We start from the raw sequence: 16,135 nt of genomic DNA on the forward strand, positions 1-16,135 counted from the left end.
AGAATCAATCTCTCTATCTGTCTCTCTCTCTGTTTCTGTCTCTCTCTCTCTTTCTCTCTCTCTCTGGCTCTCTCTCTTTCCCCCTCTCTCCCTTTCCCTGACTCCCCCTCTCATTCTCCCTCTTTCTCCCTCTCTCTTCCTCCCCTCTCTCACACGCTAAATAACCTATAACAGATTCTGTGATTTTAAATTTATTAGTCTGGGGCTTCCATCATTGACTGTTATGGAATCCTTACATTATTGGCTTATAGCTGGCTCCCATTTGTTTATTATGTTTATTTCAGTGAGTTTGCTTCATTTTAAAAATATATTGAGCCATTGATAAGCCTCTCAGAAAACAAAGGTGTTAGCTTCCAGGCCTGATGAGCAAAGTTCAGAACCCATGTGGTAGAAAATAAACTCTGACAAGTTGCCCTCTGGCTGCTACACACACTCCATGGCAGTGAGCATGTCCTCTCTCTCTCTCTCTCTCTCTCTCTCTCTCTCTCTCTCTCTCTCTTTCCTGTCCTACACATGTTCTCTCTCTCTCTCTCTCTCTCTCTCTCTCTCTCTCTCTCTCTCCCCTGTCCTATACATGTCACTGAAGTCCACTCTCCCGTCCTATGCATGTCACTTACACATATTTCTTTCCTTGCTTTCACCCACAACCTGGAAAAGCATGTACACTTTCTATTTGCTTTCACAGTGTAAGATGGCTATTACTACACAAAGTAGGAAGATTATAGGAGGACTAAGGGAGAAAGAAGCAGACACATTTTACACAAAGTGATTTGAGTAATTAGCCTTTCATGAATATGACTGCCAGTGAGTAATACCAGTGGTAATCTATGATGTCATCATCCTAGAAGCTCTGTGTCACTGCTCCCCACTCAAGATAAACACTGAAAACAAAGTCACAGTGTTATTTCACACTCTCTTTCTACGATGTTCAAAGACTGGATAGATCCATTGTCTGGAATTTTCCATTCACTAGTACCACTACCAGTATTTTTCAGCTGCTGGAAAATGCCAGTGTACGCTACTCTTGAACCATGTCAATAATACAAGTAAGCACTTGATGGTAAAGGCATGGCAAGTGTCCAGAATAAACTTGAATGTAATTCAATGATGGCACGAACCATTTGGTATGCAAGAGGATGGCCAACAACCGTGAAAGCCATGACCAGACACCTTCTCCACATATAGGTATCAACTCATTCAGGCTAACTGGCCAAGAAGATTTATATAACACTCATTATTACTCCAGAAGTAGGACCTCAAGTTTTTTTATATGTACCTTACTGTTAAAAATCATGTTTATTCATTCAATCACATATTCAGTCAAGAAACAAGCACTTATTGGGTTTTGACACTAAGTGACCACAGTAGTAGATATTGAGAATGACATTATATGTTCTATAAATGAAAAAAAGCAATCTAATAACCAAGAATCACACATAACTCAAGAAGTTCCAAAGGCACCGAGAAAGTAAATGATGGGACAGTATGCTAGCTTTCAGTAGAATACTCACAGAAGGTCTTAAGGGGGTGGCGTTTAGTTTGAGAATAGAAGCATAGCAGGAAATGAGAGAGTTGAAAGGAGGGATAATGAAGAGGATATATGCAGATTCCAAGGGGCCATGGTCTGTGCAAATGCCATAGTCAAGGAAGAACTGGATGTGTCTGCAAAAATGAAAGCACCTCTGGAGCTATATGACATTGGGAAAGGAGTTTGAAGTAACATCATGTAGCACGTACACACAATTAAGATGTGACATTGTTTCTGAATTGTAGCAGGAAGTCATTATAAAGGGAAGTCACCCAATCTGATTTATACCTGTAATAGGCATCATTGCCGTGCACTCATACTCTCCCCTTACATCCTTGTTGATACAGAAAAATCAAAACTAGCAATCATTGATCACTAACACATGAGACTAGAGAATAAAACCCCCAACCTCCTCCCTTCCAAGTGGGAGAAACTGAAGCATATTCAGTGTTCAAGCTCTGTGAAAAGACCCTAAAATTTGAAGATGGCCTCCATTTGAGCTGTCTAGTTGGGAAATTGTTGGCACGCGTGGCTCTCAAGTTGTTGAATGAGGTAACCACAGTGTAACATACTTAAGCTTAGAATAGTCATTGACTTAAAATTGAGTGTCATGTTGACCTGACCAGCTGCTACCGCATTGAGCAACAGAGGTCTATCCATCCATCCTGAATCCCAAGATCACAAGTGACCAGACCCTTAGTCTGCTCATAACAAGCTTAACTGGTTTGCCTTTGATTCTTGACCTATTTCTTTGTTTGCTTACCAATGTCTCAAGTTTATCATTCAAACTCGTTACCCCAAAATCTTTGTGTCAAGATATTTGTATGAAGAGCCCCAAAAGTTGTTTTAAGAAAGCCAAATGGGCAGTCCTTGGGCTTCCCACAGGTCAGGGAACCCTGATTGCTCTTCGAGCAGATGAGGGAGGGGGAATTGATCGGGGGAGGGGGAGGGAAATGGGAAGCGGTTGTGGGGACGAGGCAGAAATCCTTAATAAATAAATAAATTTAAAAAAAAAAAAAAAAAAAAAAAAAAAAAAAAAAGAAAGCCAAATGGAGATGAGATTGAAGAGCACACAAATGGAACAGAGGTAACCAGTGTTTAGTTATGTACAGGAAGATTCACCTCATCCGAAGCTGAGGCCAGAGCAGTGAATATCACTGCTCCTTTTGAGGAGGAGATGAAACCTTTGATTCTGGTCTCAGTCACCACAATCAATTGCTAAGGCTATGTAGGTAACAAAGAAGTTTATGTGGGACTGTAGTGAACACTCTGGCTGTAAACTGCTTGTTTTACATGCATTAGGACCTGAGTTCAGTTTCAGCCTGGGAAAATATCAAGACCCTACCTTGGGAAAAATAAAAAGTAAACATGGCATCTGTGTAAGTTCATTTGGGTCCTGACCTCAGAGTTACCTAAAACCCTGGGATTAGTTCACAGATTGGTGTCCTAGGCAGCAACAGCCAGGGTTTAACAATGGGGTTACGGCGAGTTAGCTTAAGTGCTGGTTTAGAATTTTTAAAGACGTGGACAAACTCTTCCTCGAGTCATCAAGAAAGACTGTGTGAGTGACAGAGAGTACCTCTAAGAATCCAATCAGGAGGTTCTTTTCTCCCAGTGGCATTCTTTTCAGAAATACAAAGAGCAAACCCCCAAAAGCATTCTGTATCTCAGCTCAAAACAAGAAAAACAAAGAAAGGGCAAACATCTGCCAGAATCTGGTCTTGTGTGGGCAACAGAGAACTTAGGTTTCTCTCAAGTGACTACTCTTCCTGTCTTTTGTGTCAATAAAAATTATCTTCAGGCAAAAACACCTGGAAGGAATATTGGAAAGAAAGAAATACACCCAGGATAGGATAGGGAAGGAGAGTTGTAAGACTGAAACCTGTCCTCCTCTGTCACTCAACCACCCCACCCGGGTACGGTGCTGAGGGAAGGGGTCAGGCGTGCTCTGTTCTTATCTGTGTGCAAAGATTTCCACCAGAGCTGAACCCAAGCTGGAAATGTGGAGTTGAGGCGTGGTACATGTAGCCCGCTTCCACAGCCAGGGAGAGAGAGTATCCTGTGCATAACTGCTTGTAGGGGGGAAATTATACTCTTTATTCTTTATGCCAAAGAAAAGAATTTACCAAAATATTATCACACCAGTGTATGGAAAATTCTGAGCTGGCTGGGAGAGGTGCCAAAAATTAAAATTAATTACTAGAGCTATTGTTGTCAAAAGACATAGGTCCTAAAACCTAAAATACAGAGACTTGGAGATCAAAAGTCTAGAGTGGATTGTGAGTAATTAGGGAGATAGCAATCTATAATTTGGTTCCATTAAAAGAAAATCACATCTGATACTATTTTCACTGGTCTTGCTTGAAACTAGTCTAAAGTATTAAAAGAAAATGAAGAACCCAATTCTAGACTTAGCGAGACATAACCCTAGATCCAGGATTTCAAAATTCTGTATGGCTCTTACACTAGATCTTGCCTTTTAAAAAAAAATAAAGTTTTATTTGGACATAGTCTCTTGTTAACAAATCAGCTTTTGTATTACAACAGCAACTGAACAGTTGTGACAGCTCTGAGAGCCTAGAACACTTACTGTATGATCCAGCATAAGGAAAGATTTTAGACAACTGGTTTACGTGGAGAGGGCTGAATGATAGAGACAAACAAACATGTGGGCTCACAGCCGTGGCTGCGGCCATATTCTAATGTTTCTAATTAATGGACAACAGTATCCTGGAGAAGAGTTTTCATTCTGCACAGTGTTTATCATCAGGCACATAGGAGAGGCTGGATTCTATATGAAGACTGCCCTTGTGTATGATTGACAGTGTAGGCAGCCATTGCCCACCTTCCATGGTTAAAGGGACTCAAGCAAATAGACAGATGCTCCAAATTGGTTGTGACAAGTGTGTACAGTGGAAGGGCATGTGTTTAGATTCTCAGAAAGTGGATAAGTGGCTTAGGAATGAGAGTCACGTGCAAGCATTTAAAATTCTATAATTTAAAAAAGGAATTATATTCGGTTCTGAAAAGTACATGTAAATTTTCAGTCAAACATGCTTTATTCACGGTAACAATGAAGTACTGGCAGGCTTCTTTCAGTGGTCATGAGCATCTTGTCATGCCTGGTATTGAAACTTCACTCAGAAGAACTGTTAGGGGGGCTGGGTCAGGACTTGTGACTAAGTAGTCTCGTCCTTCTCAGACCAGGTCCTTCTCTGAGATGGCTTCGTTGCTGGGGGAATAGCAAGAAAATTAGACCCACTCACTATTATCAGGTTTTTATAACTCAAGAAACTGAAGAAGAACTCAGACAGCAGAAAGCTGGGTGGATTGGTTCAGATATGCAAATACCTCTTGTCTGACCTAAAAGTGTGACTTGCCAACAATGACAGTTTCTTTCTCCTGGGATCAGGGGCATCTGTTTCTTCAATGTGAGGAGACCATGCCTGATGGAAGCCCTCTTCACCTCTGGTTAGTCCATTATAGAGAGCAGTGGGCTGCTAATGGTGATTACCTGCAGGAATTCAATACATTCGCATCTCTTTATATAGAGAAGAGCAAAAAGACTCAGGCAGGCATTTCATCAGCTACAGATGAAGAAACAAACATTTGCTAGCAGGAAATAGACCAAACACAAATTGACAGAAGACAAATTGGCCCAAATTACAATATGATTAAAGACATAAGTTCTTTCAAAAGTATCAAAACAAGCTAGCCAGTGAATATTTTAGCCAGAGATACTTAAACCCTATAAAATGACCCTTCGCCAGATTACAGAAAACATCAAGTCTACACCAGATTTTCAAAAGCAGTGCCAGCATAGTGTGGTGATGAAGGTCTGTAATCCAGACACTCAGAATGCTGAGGCAAAAAGATGGCTGCAAGTTCAAAACCAGCCTGAGTCAAATAATGAGTTCCAGGCCATGCAGGGCTCTGAGCCTGAACTTTTATCACTCCCACAAAATGCAGTAACAAAAAATGAATTGCGGGGCACTGAGTGAAACTCATCTAAGTGAAAACCTCCAAATTCTACCTCACCTGGTAGTCTTAGCATACTAATTGCAATTTTAGTAGTAGAAAAAGGCAGCCATCAATTACTTCTTTGTCCCACTGTTTTTCTTTTCTTGGGAAACACATTCATCAGGAACAAGCACACACAATACAATGTCATTATTAAGGATCTTGTCATTAGAACAGCAATTAGTTCTATATTGTACAGAATTGGTCATCTATTTCAGGCCATGCAGCATCCTCTTCTTTTAATAATACTACCCCACAACCATTGTGACAACCCACAGATCCCTCAAGGTCAGGCATCACTGTGTGAAGAACTGCCCCCCTATTATCAGAGGACAGAATCTAAACAATACTTTGCACCATGCAGCAACTCCCAGAGTTTCCAAACTGAGCAGCAGTCCAAGTGCCGAGACCTTTTCACAAGCTTTTCCCATGCTGCACTTTGGTCTTGTCTGTACTTCCTTACCTGTCCATCTCATGGAAGACAGCAGTATGTACTGTTCTTCAGGGGTCCAGGAAGGCACTGGCAGTTTTCTAGAGTTTGCTCCTGGGTATCTATGCCTGAACATGCAGCACTTTGAGTTCTCAGCTGCTCTCATTGTTGTACCCATGTCTCAAAGTGGGGAGTGAAGTACGAATACTACCATGAAAAGACATATAAAACTTAAAATTTGGTATATATATATGTGTGTGTGTGTGTGTGTGTGTGTGTGTGTGTGTGTGTATGTGTGTGTGTGATATTTATTTATTAATTATATTTACAGTGTTCTATCTGCATGTATGCTGCAGACAGAAGAGGGCACCAGATCTCATTACAGATGGTTGAGAGCCATCATGTGGTTGCTGGGAATTGGACTCAGGACCTCCGGGAGAGCAGTCAGTGCTCTTAACATCTGAACCATCTCTTTCTTTCTCCACAAAACATAAAACTTTTAAAGTTTTTGTGTTATATAAAAATGGGTTGTTGCTGCTACTGGAGGTTTTCCTGTTTCTCTGGGTTTTTTTGTTTTGTTTTGTTTTTTTATTATAACAGCAGTTAAGAGGCCCTCAAGGGAAAAGGGGGCTTCGGACTGGAAGTGAGAGGCTGTGCTCAGAGTCTTTCTGTCTGTCTGCCTGCCTGCCTACCTATCTTCCTGTCTGCCTGAAAAGCTGAGGTCTTCTGGGAAAAGGCCAAAAGGCACTTCCTTCTTTGGCTTTATTGGCTCTGCTCAGTGCTCAGGGCTGAACTCCAGTCAGTGCTTCCTGAATCAAGACAGACAACACCAAGTTTGCCTCTTTTTCCTCTTGTTTAGAGAGACTAACACCCTCCAAACACTTCATTTGCATTAATTTTCCTTTTGGAAAAAAAAATACCCCTAGAGTAATCTAAAAGATATGGGAAGTATTACCCAGTCATTCACAAAAAAACGTCCCAGGACTGGCCACTGTTGACAGGACCAGATGACTGCTCTCTAAAGCTCCTATGGTCATTTCCACAAGGAGGATGGAGTTAAAGCAATGATCGTTGTCTCAAAGAGAGAAAGGTTTTATTTAAAGTGTTCCAAAGGAACATGATTTATTTAAGAATGTCATTATCTTAGGGCTTATATTGCTATGATAAAACACCATGACCAAAAGCAGCTTGGGAAGAGTAGGTGTATTTCATTTTATGGCTTGTGATCCATCATACAGGGAAGTCAGGGCAGGGACCTAAAGGCAGGAACTGGTTGATGCAGAGCCCATGGAGGAGTGCTGCTTACTGGCGTACTCCCCATGACTTGCTCAGTCGGCTTTCTTATGGCAACTGGTACTACCAACTCAGGGATGGCATCACCCAGAGGGAAATGTGTCCTCCCACATCGATCGTCAAAGAAGAAAATGCCCCACAGAGTTGCACACAAGCTAATCTCGAGGGGGTATCTCCTCAACTGATGCTCCTGCTTTTCAGATGACTCTAGTTTGTGAGCCATTGATATAAAACTAGTCAGTACAATCATCCTCTTTCTAGATACCATGTACATCGTTCCATTGCTGGGGTGAGGAACATGTCTCTAAGTTTTTTTTTTTCCTTTGGTCATTTCATGAGACCTGAAGCACCAAAGAGTCCACAACTGGAAATTAAAATTTCTTTTATGAACTATTTTAATTTTAGCAAGTAGTTAATGGTCAATGGTCTCTCTTTTAAAAAGAGGACTCTAGTATTCAAACTGACCATTCTGTGTTTCATGCTTACTCAAAACTGTACATAAAAGAAAAAAACATTGATCAAACTATTAAGAAAACTGAAGATCAAAAAAAAAAATTCTAAAGCCGGGCAGTGATGGCTCATGCCTCTAGTCCTAGCACTTGGGAGGCAGAGGCAGGTGGAGCTCTGTGGTCAGCCTGGTCTACAAAAGCTAGTTCCAGGACAGACACCAACGCTGTACAGAGAAACCCTGTCTCTAGAACCAAAATAAATAAATAAATGGATGGAAGAAAGGAGGAAGGAAAGAAAGGAAGAAAGGAAGAAAGGAAGAAAGAAAGAAAGAAAACTGAAGATAAGCCTGTCTTGGGGACAGTCTTTCATTGCATCTTTAGGCTATCCTTTACACTATACAGAAGTAAATTTTATAAGAAGACAGGCTACACACTTGATTATCTTGATTTATCAACCTTCAAACTATTGATATATTTCCCCTGAGACCTCCAAATTGACTAATGGATTTTCAATGTTATTGTGACTTTATGGAAGTAAATATGTTTGATGCCTTTAAGTCGTTTGTACCTAATCTTCTTAATGATACTTAGATTTTCCCCATTTTTAACCACCTGAAACTTATTGAGGTCTGGCCAGAGACTTCTAAAAGGAACTCCAATAGCAATTCCAGGGGCTTCCTGCTTAGCAGAGTCCTTGAAGAGGAACATTCCTCTTTCATCTCATTCAGGCTCTTCCAACATCTCAGCACAGGAGGTGAACACTCACAGGGCAGATGCTGTTGTTCACTCTGCAGGAAGAGGCTTCATGACCCAGATCAAGGTAGCCAGTCTGCCAGGGTCACAAGAACTTCTTGGCAAACTATGGTGAGATGTCAGGGTTTCTGGTTCAAAGGCTCTTGAGGACAGTAGGCAACTGTACCACAGTGCCCCTCTTCAGACTATTATTTCCCGCCCCTTTCTCTCTCTCTCTCTCCACTCCAGAACTGAACTCAGGACATCACACAAGTAAGCACACACTACCACTGAGTGCTTATTGAGAACCTCCTTAGGTATCTTCTATTTACCTGGAAAACAAGTAAGATTGAAAGAATACTGATGTTGCATTATGTAGATGTCATGGTGGGCTATGTACTGTCTCTTTCTCTATATTAGAACCATGACGCTCTGCTTGCTTGTGTGTAGCCTGTGATTGAAGAATTTCTTTTACATTTTTTAACAGTTGAAACAAAAAATGAAAATACTGCTAATATGTTAAAAATTCTACAGAATTTGCATTGAAATGTCCACAAGTATTACTTCTCTAGCACACTGTATTCATTTACACATTACCTATGGTTGCTTCACACTGCAAGAACTGAGATGAATAATTGCCAAGGGGGTCTTCTTTCTGCCTTGGACTCCTTTGGGAGTCTACAGAAGTCTGCCACCCCTTTCAGGATAATAGTCTTAAAATTCATAAAATAGAATACATAGGGTTTTTAAATTATATTAAAACTCACTAATATCTAGTCACATATCTGAAAACAAATTTGAGATGTAATAGCTAACTTGCTCCTTTATCAAAATGTTAACAAAATCCAGTAGCAGTTTTAATAATGTTCACAATTTACAGCAGTTGTGAGTGTAAAAACATGTAGAGAGGATGGTAGTGTGGCCCAGTAGTACAGTGCTTGCGTAGCATATCACCAAACTTTTGGAACATCTACAGCTGTACAATTTTATGAAATCACTGATATCTCTACACAGCACAATAACAGGTTGTACTAGTATCATGGTGGTCTTTTTACCCACTTTCGTGATAGATGAACTTCCTTAACTTACCTTTTCTGAAAATACAGATACTCACTTTTTATATCCAAACTGAAGATACTAGAACTCCATCTATATACCAAAAATTCCATCGACACCAGTCTATAAAGACCACACACACACACACACACACACACACACACACACACACACACACATTTGTGGGTCATGGACTCTTCTACTGAGCTTCTGTTTCCCAACATCAAGCAGATACAGTAATCCCAGAGACCGGTTCAGAGACCTGAAGGGACTTAGCTGATCAAGGGCTGTTTTGACCAGATCTTCGGCTTCTGTCCCCACTAACTGTAAGGAAGCCTGGTGAGAGAGTCTAGACAAAAGACTGCCTGATTAAATACTCAGCCCTTGTCTACCACAGAACTCTTTCCATTAATCTGAACGAAGCAGTGAAGGAACCTGTATTAGGCAACTTCAGCCAGCTGCCATGGCATGATACCTTCCCTGGGTAGCTTAAACAATAAAATTTTATTCTTATACCATTTGGAATGTGGGCAGTCCAAAGTAAGATGTGGGATTGGGAGTGGCACTAGGAATTTGGCTCAGTTGCTGAGGTGTTCCATGAAAGCTGAAGAATGCAAGTTCAGATCCCCAGCACCCATATAAAGTAAAACGTGGAATATAGCAACACATAGCTGTGACCTCAAGCCTGGGAAGGAGGAGTCAAACCAGGAGGATACTTGCAGATGATCACACAGCTTGTCTTGCTTGGCTTTAAGTTCAGAGAGAGACCCTGTCTCAACGAATAAAGTAGAACTCAATAGAAAAGACACCCAACATCAACCTTGGCCTCATTTACACAGGCATGCACACCCACATATGCATACACACATATATACCCACACCACACAAACAAAAATTGCTAGCCTGCTCAACTCCTGTGGTATATAAGATGTGTGAAAGCAGTGGAGGTGGGAAGAAGAGAAAAAGAGGAAACAAGAGGACTTAAGGCAGTGTTTCTCACCTATAGATCTCAACTCCTTGGAGGATCTAACAATCCCTTCATTGGGGTCACATATCAGATATCCTGCATATCAAATGTTGACATTACAGTTCATAACAATAGCAGAATTGCAGTTGTAAAGAAGAACCAAAAATAATTGTACAGTTGGTCGTCACCACAACATGAGGAGCTGTATTAAAGGGTCTCAGCATCAGAAAGGTTGAGAAGCACTGGTAAGGTTCAACTCATGGAGCAGTAGGAACTTTACTGAGCTTTTTAGGACTCAGAGAAAGTAGAACATTTTGTTCCTTATTCCCCTCTGCTTGACCCTCAGATAGCAAATAGCTCTGTATGGTCATGTTTCCTTTATTATCCCAAAGCGACAGAGCACCACATTAATTGTCTTGACTTATTAATTCAATAAGCTGCTTCAAGGATGGAATGCTTGGCTATGCTTGCTTTACACGGACAAGGTTTGGATTGTTAGAAGAAAGCTTCAAGGCACAAGCTTCACCACTTCTGAGGTTGCGTGTGCTCGTGGAGACTCATCATATTTAGCCTGACTTCAAACTGCAAGTTTCTCATTTTTTATAATTTAATTCACACCTTTTAGGATGATAAGAAAACATGGAGGCATTTGCATATCAAGTAGGATGTTTGTTCATGGATAGTTAAGACTGCATTTCCACATGCATTCCAAATAGTGTTCAATGCCAAGCTGATGTCAGTTCATGTCAAAGACTTGTGACAATGGTTGCTGTAGCCCAGAATGGAGAAATGTGGGCTTCTAACACTTTGAAAAAAATCAAATCATAAAATGAAACTGAGAGTAAAATTTTCTGTAAACATGGGGGAAATCATCAATATTTTTAAAACTAAAATCTTGCACTTTAGATGAATTCTCAATAGGGGATTTTAAAGAATTTCTCAGACATAGATTTGCTTTCCTTTCTCCCAAAACATTTAGAATAGCAGCAATTGGAATGTACAGATGGTGGCCTGTTGTTTTAATGAGACTTACACTGATGATAATAAATAGGCTATTTTGTGACGCCACATGAGATAGTACTAACCTGTGGCAAGGGAGGTGTTTTAAACAATTTTTTAGCAGTTTAGACACTAATGTTGAAGGCCACCATAAACTTCTCCTGCTACTAAACAAAAGTATTGCAAAACTTGGTGAAGTCATTCTTGTCTTCCACACAAAGAAACACACATGTACGTGGGCTTTGTTTTGCTTCTTTGTAAAGAAACCATCAAATAATGGGTTTTGCAAAAAGAAAAAAGAAAAGAAACATTTCAAATGCTTATTCTACAAAGTCTTGACATACCGAGCCCACGAAGCAGTTCATACCTTGACAAGCATGCTTAATATGAATAAATATTCATTACCCAGTATGCTCACCTAAGCTTGAAACAAAATGTGGACATAACTGATTTCTACTTGAAGCTTTCCTATTTTATATTGTACCCAAATCTGCTTTTTTTTTAAAAAAAAAAAAAAAAGATCAGTGTACTTGGTAAAAATTGCTTTTATTCGAAGGGTTGGATTTCTAGATGAAATTTTAAGCGTTAAAACTAGGAAAATAGATAATCATGAAAAACATAGAGGTTGCATCTTAAGTTGTAAGCCTCACAGAATATGCCTTATGCCTATCCTTAAAAGCCCAGGAGCTATCAAAATTATTATTTACCTTCATAAAAAACATGGGGAAAGACTATAAATACATGAAGCTACACATCCTTTTATTTATTTAAAATCAATTATTTTATATATATATATTCTTTGAATGTTTATTATTCTCTTGGTTTTCCCAATTTATTTATGTTTTCTACATCTTTATCTATGAATTTATTGTCTATATTCTCCTGGGGAAAGAGCTAAGTAATTAAGACATCTGAATGACAAAACTCAATGAGCAACCACTCACACAGGCTTTGCAGGGCCACTGGACTCAGCAGTGCTAAGGGGACCCTGAGTCAGGACAGAGGCTGGAGCTTGGTGTTTGTGTGTTTGGGGTGTGTGTGTGTGTGTGTGTGTGTGTGTGTGTACAAATACATATACAAAATGCTAACCTTACTTTTAATAACTTGTCTGTTTCATTAGTAGTATATCTTTTACATTGTCCTATGTTAGTACATTTATATCAACATTTATTTTATTATTCTATACATTTAATTAAAATATAATTACATCACTTCCCTCTTTCCTTTTTCTACTCTCTCCATGTCATTCCATTCTTAAATCAAAAGAAATTCTCAAATCTTTTCCTTGATTATTGTTATGTGCATACACATGCACAAATACATTAATATCACCTGCTGTCAAATTCTCTTTTTAACTCCCAAGTATTTTCTGTATATGCTTATTGCCTTTGTAAAGCCATTTTCCCTCCCCAATCTAGCATAACACCTCCTCAAAAAAATCATACACACACACACACACACACACACACACACAGAGAGAGAGAGAGAGAGAGAGAGAGTTATATCTTACCTATTGACCATGCTTTCATGTTAACCATTTTAAACATATGTTCTATACATTCTAAAGATATTTTTGGCACATTCTACCATCAGGCAAACTTATACATCCCATGGATTCAATATTGAAAACAAAGACTATTCAGCTAATAAATAAAGGGGCTGTGGACTGTCGTTCCTGCCACCCGGCTCCCAGCCTCCTGGCTAGCTTATGCCCCAAAATAATTACACAGAAACTGTATTCTCTTAAATACTGCTTGGCCCATTAGTTCTAGCCTCTTAATGGCTAATTCTCACATCCTGCCTTAACCCATCTCTAATAATCTGTGTAGCACCACGAGGTGCCACTTACGGGGAAAGATTCAGCATGTCTGACCAGGTGGCTGGCTGCATCGCGTCTGTCTGATGCGTCTTACCTCACCTCCTCTTCCTCCCAGCATTCTGTTCTGTTTATTCCACCCACCTAGGTTCTAACCTATCAGGGCCAAGCAGTTTCTTTATTAATTAGCCAGTGACCTTCCTCCATCACAGCTATCCTATATACTTGACAAGCTCCATGTCAGTGAGTGAAACTGTTTTAAAAGCAAGATGGACAACACTGGAGGAATGACATCCAAATTTATTCCCTCTCCTCCATTCCTCCATACATGTAGTTACATACATGAGTACCTGTAGAAAGAAGTTTCTGCCCCACCTAGTTAGTCCTACAGCATTTCAGTCTCGATAGGCATATTGCTCAGGCTTATTACTAACTAGCTCTTACAACTTATATTAACCTATAATTCTTATCGATGTTTAACCACGTGGCTTGGTATCTTTTCTCAGTAAGGCATTCCAATCTTGCTTCCTCTGTGTCTTGCTTACAACTGACTCCCCACCTTTTCTCTTCCCAAAATTCTCCTTGTCTCATCACTCTGCCTATACTTCCTGCCTGGCCAATCAGCGTTTTATTAAATCAATATACCAGTGACAAATCTTCACAGTGTACAAGAGCATTTTCCCACAGCAAGCACAAGAACTTATACACACACACTTGCATATTGGGTCTGTTTTGCTTATCTTCTGTGACCATAGAAGACATTTAGATGCTAGGCACAGCAAGGTCCAGGGCCTCAGACGATTTTGAATGCTTATTTTTGGTCTCTGAGTTCTGCTTCTGGTATGCATTGATCTTTCTTGTCTTCATTTTCCTGCCATATAATTGTATAATTGGGAGATAATTACTAAGAATGTCATGCATACATCAAGCCTTCTCACAGTCTCTGATCCAAACATCTGAACATGCTTCTTGTTCAAAACTGCAGCCCATGTGCCCAATGAGCATGCTGACCAGCCTATGTTGGTGAGTCAGCTGGCCCAAAACTAGCTGCTGCAGCTAGGGGGATGCTCATATTCAGCAGAACTGGATTCATCCTTGAGCTCAGGGAACAGGGACAGTCGCACACAAAATCATATGAAGAATAGGAAAAAATTAATTGAGGAAAATATGTATCTACCATAAGAGTAGGTTATAAGAGAAACAAACCTTCTTAGGATACCCACATTCTATAGTTTCCAGTTGCAAAATAATGTATATATGTTGGAGCAGGCCACTTGGCCACTTGTTTATTTCCTGACCACCCAGACCCCCAAAATAATCACATAGGAACTGTATTAATTGAATAACCACTTGGCCTTAGTTCTTGTTTCTTATTGGCTAAATCTCACATCTTAATTTAACCCATTTCTATTAATATGTATATCACTGTGAGGTTGTGGCTACCAGCAAAGCTTCAGCATGTCTATCTCTGGCAGTGGATCCATGGCATCCCCTGACTCTGCCTTTCTTTCTCCCAGCATTCAGTCCAGTCCTCTCTGCCTACTTAAGTTCTGCATTATTAGAAGGCCAAGGAAGTTTCTTTATTCATTAATGGTAATCACAGCACACAGAAGGGACTCCCACATTATATATATTTTATGTAATAGCATCACTTTTTCAGACTGACATTTTAACTTTCTAGTGAAAAGTAGTGTGCATACATACAAAGTAGATATTTAAGAACTACACACAAACACACACACACACATCCTTAAGCTGTTTACAAATGTTTTCGATATTTAAAAACAGGACTATGGTTTAGACTAAAGTAGATAATAAAACTCTGTTCAGAAATTCTGTGAGATGCTAGGCTTGAGTGTGCAAGTAAATGGAGATTAAATGTCTGCAGCACTTAGACTACTCTGTCTTAAAGGCAAGCAGATTGTATGACTTACCAAGCATGGTTTTCTTCAGCTGCTATTTTTCAGGTTACTCTAGCTTTCTTTATAACTCCTGAATAATGGTAAACTTGTGCTTCCATGTTTGAGATGATCCATGAGCTTGGAAGAGGAGATGCCTGCTGTCTTAATCTCTGCATTGGTACTGGGCAGGGTGGAGGAGGGATGATGGCACAGGGTTCTGTCTGCTGTGACCACGTTTTATGTATGATACACCTGCTGTTTTACTATAGTTGCAGACTCAGGAGCCCTTTCTAAATCTTAATCTAGAAATTCACCTCTAACCATAGTGATATGGTTAAGTCACTTGTACCTCTTTGCATCTACTCCTTATCTCTGGCTTAAGATTGATGCATATGTAGTACATCAGCAGATCTCCTTGGTTCCTGACTGTCATTTGTGCTCAGCCAACAGAGACCAGGTCTGGGAGAGTAAAATGAAGAGACAATACAGTCATGATGTTAATTCCCCAAGTTTCTCCCTATTGAACTGCTATAGAACAATATACAAAGCTGACCTGCTGTCTCTGGACAAGAGAAGATAACACTCCCGAGCTCCCACGATCTATAATTCCATACTTCTCTCTCCTATCTATGTTCAGTGTTTCCTACCAATTTCAATCACAGGAAACACAAGAGGTCACCCTCTGGTGTGGGATAGATAGTTATAATTATGGTTTTCCTTAGTTACGATAAAAGATAAAGAATATATAAAAGTTGTAACTATGATACTTGCTTTATACCTACTTTGTTATATGTAATTTTACTATGTTAAAGTTAAAACCTTCCTTTTCATTTAAACAGAGGAGGGGAAATTGTGTGGGAAGTCCTTCTGTATATGTTTTGCTTTTATTGGTTATTATTAATAAAGAAACTACCTTGGCCTGTGATAGGGCAGAATGTAAACTA

This window comes from Microtus oregoni, unplaced genomic scaffold (assembly GCF_018167655.1).
Source record: "Microtus oregoni isolate MIOR12 unplaced genomic scaffold, Mior012 000002F_ref0000024, whole genome shotgun sequence".
NCBI lineage: Eukaryota > Metazoa > Chordata > Mammalia > Rodentia > Cricetidae > Microtus > Microtus oregoni.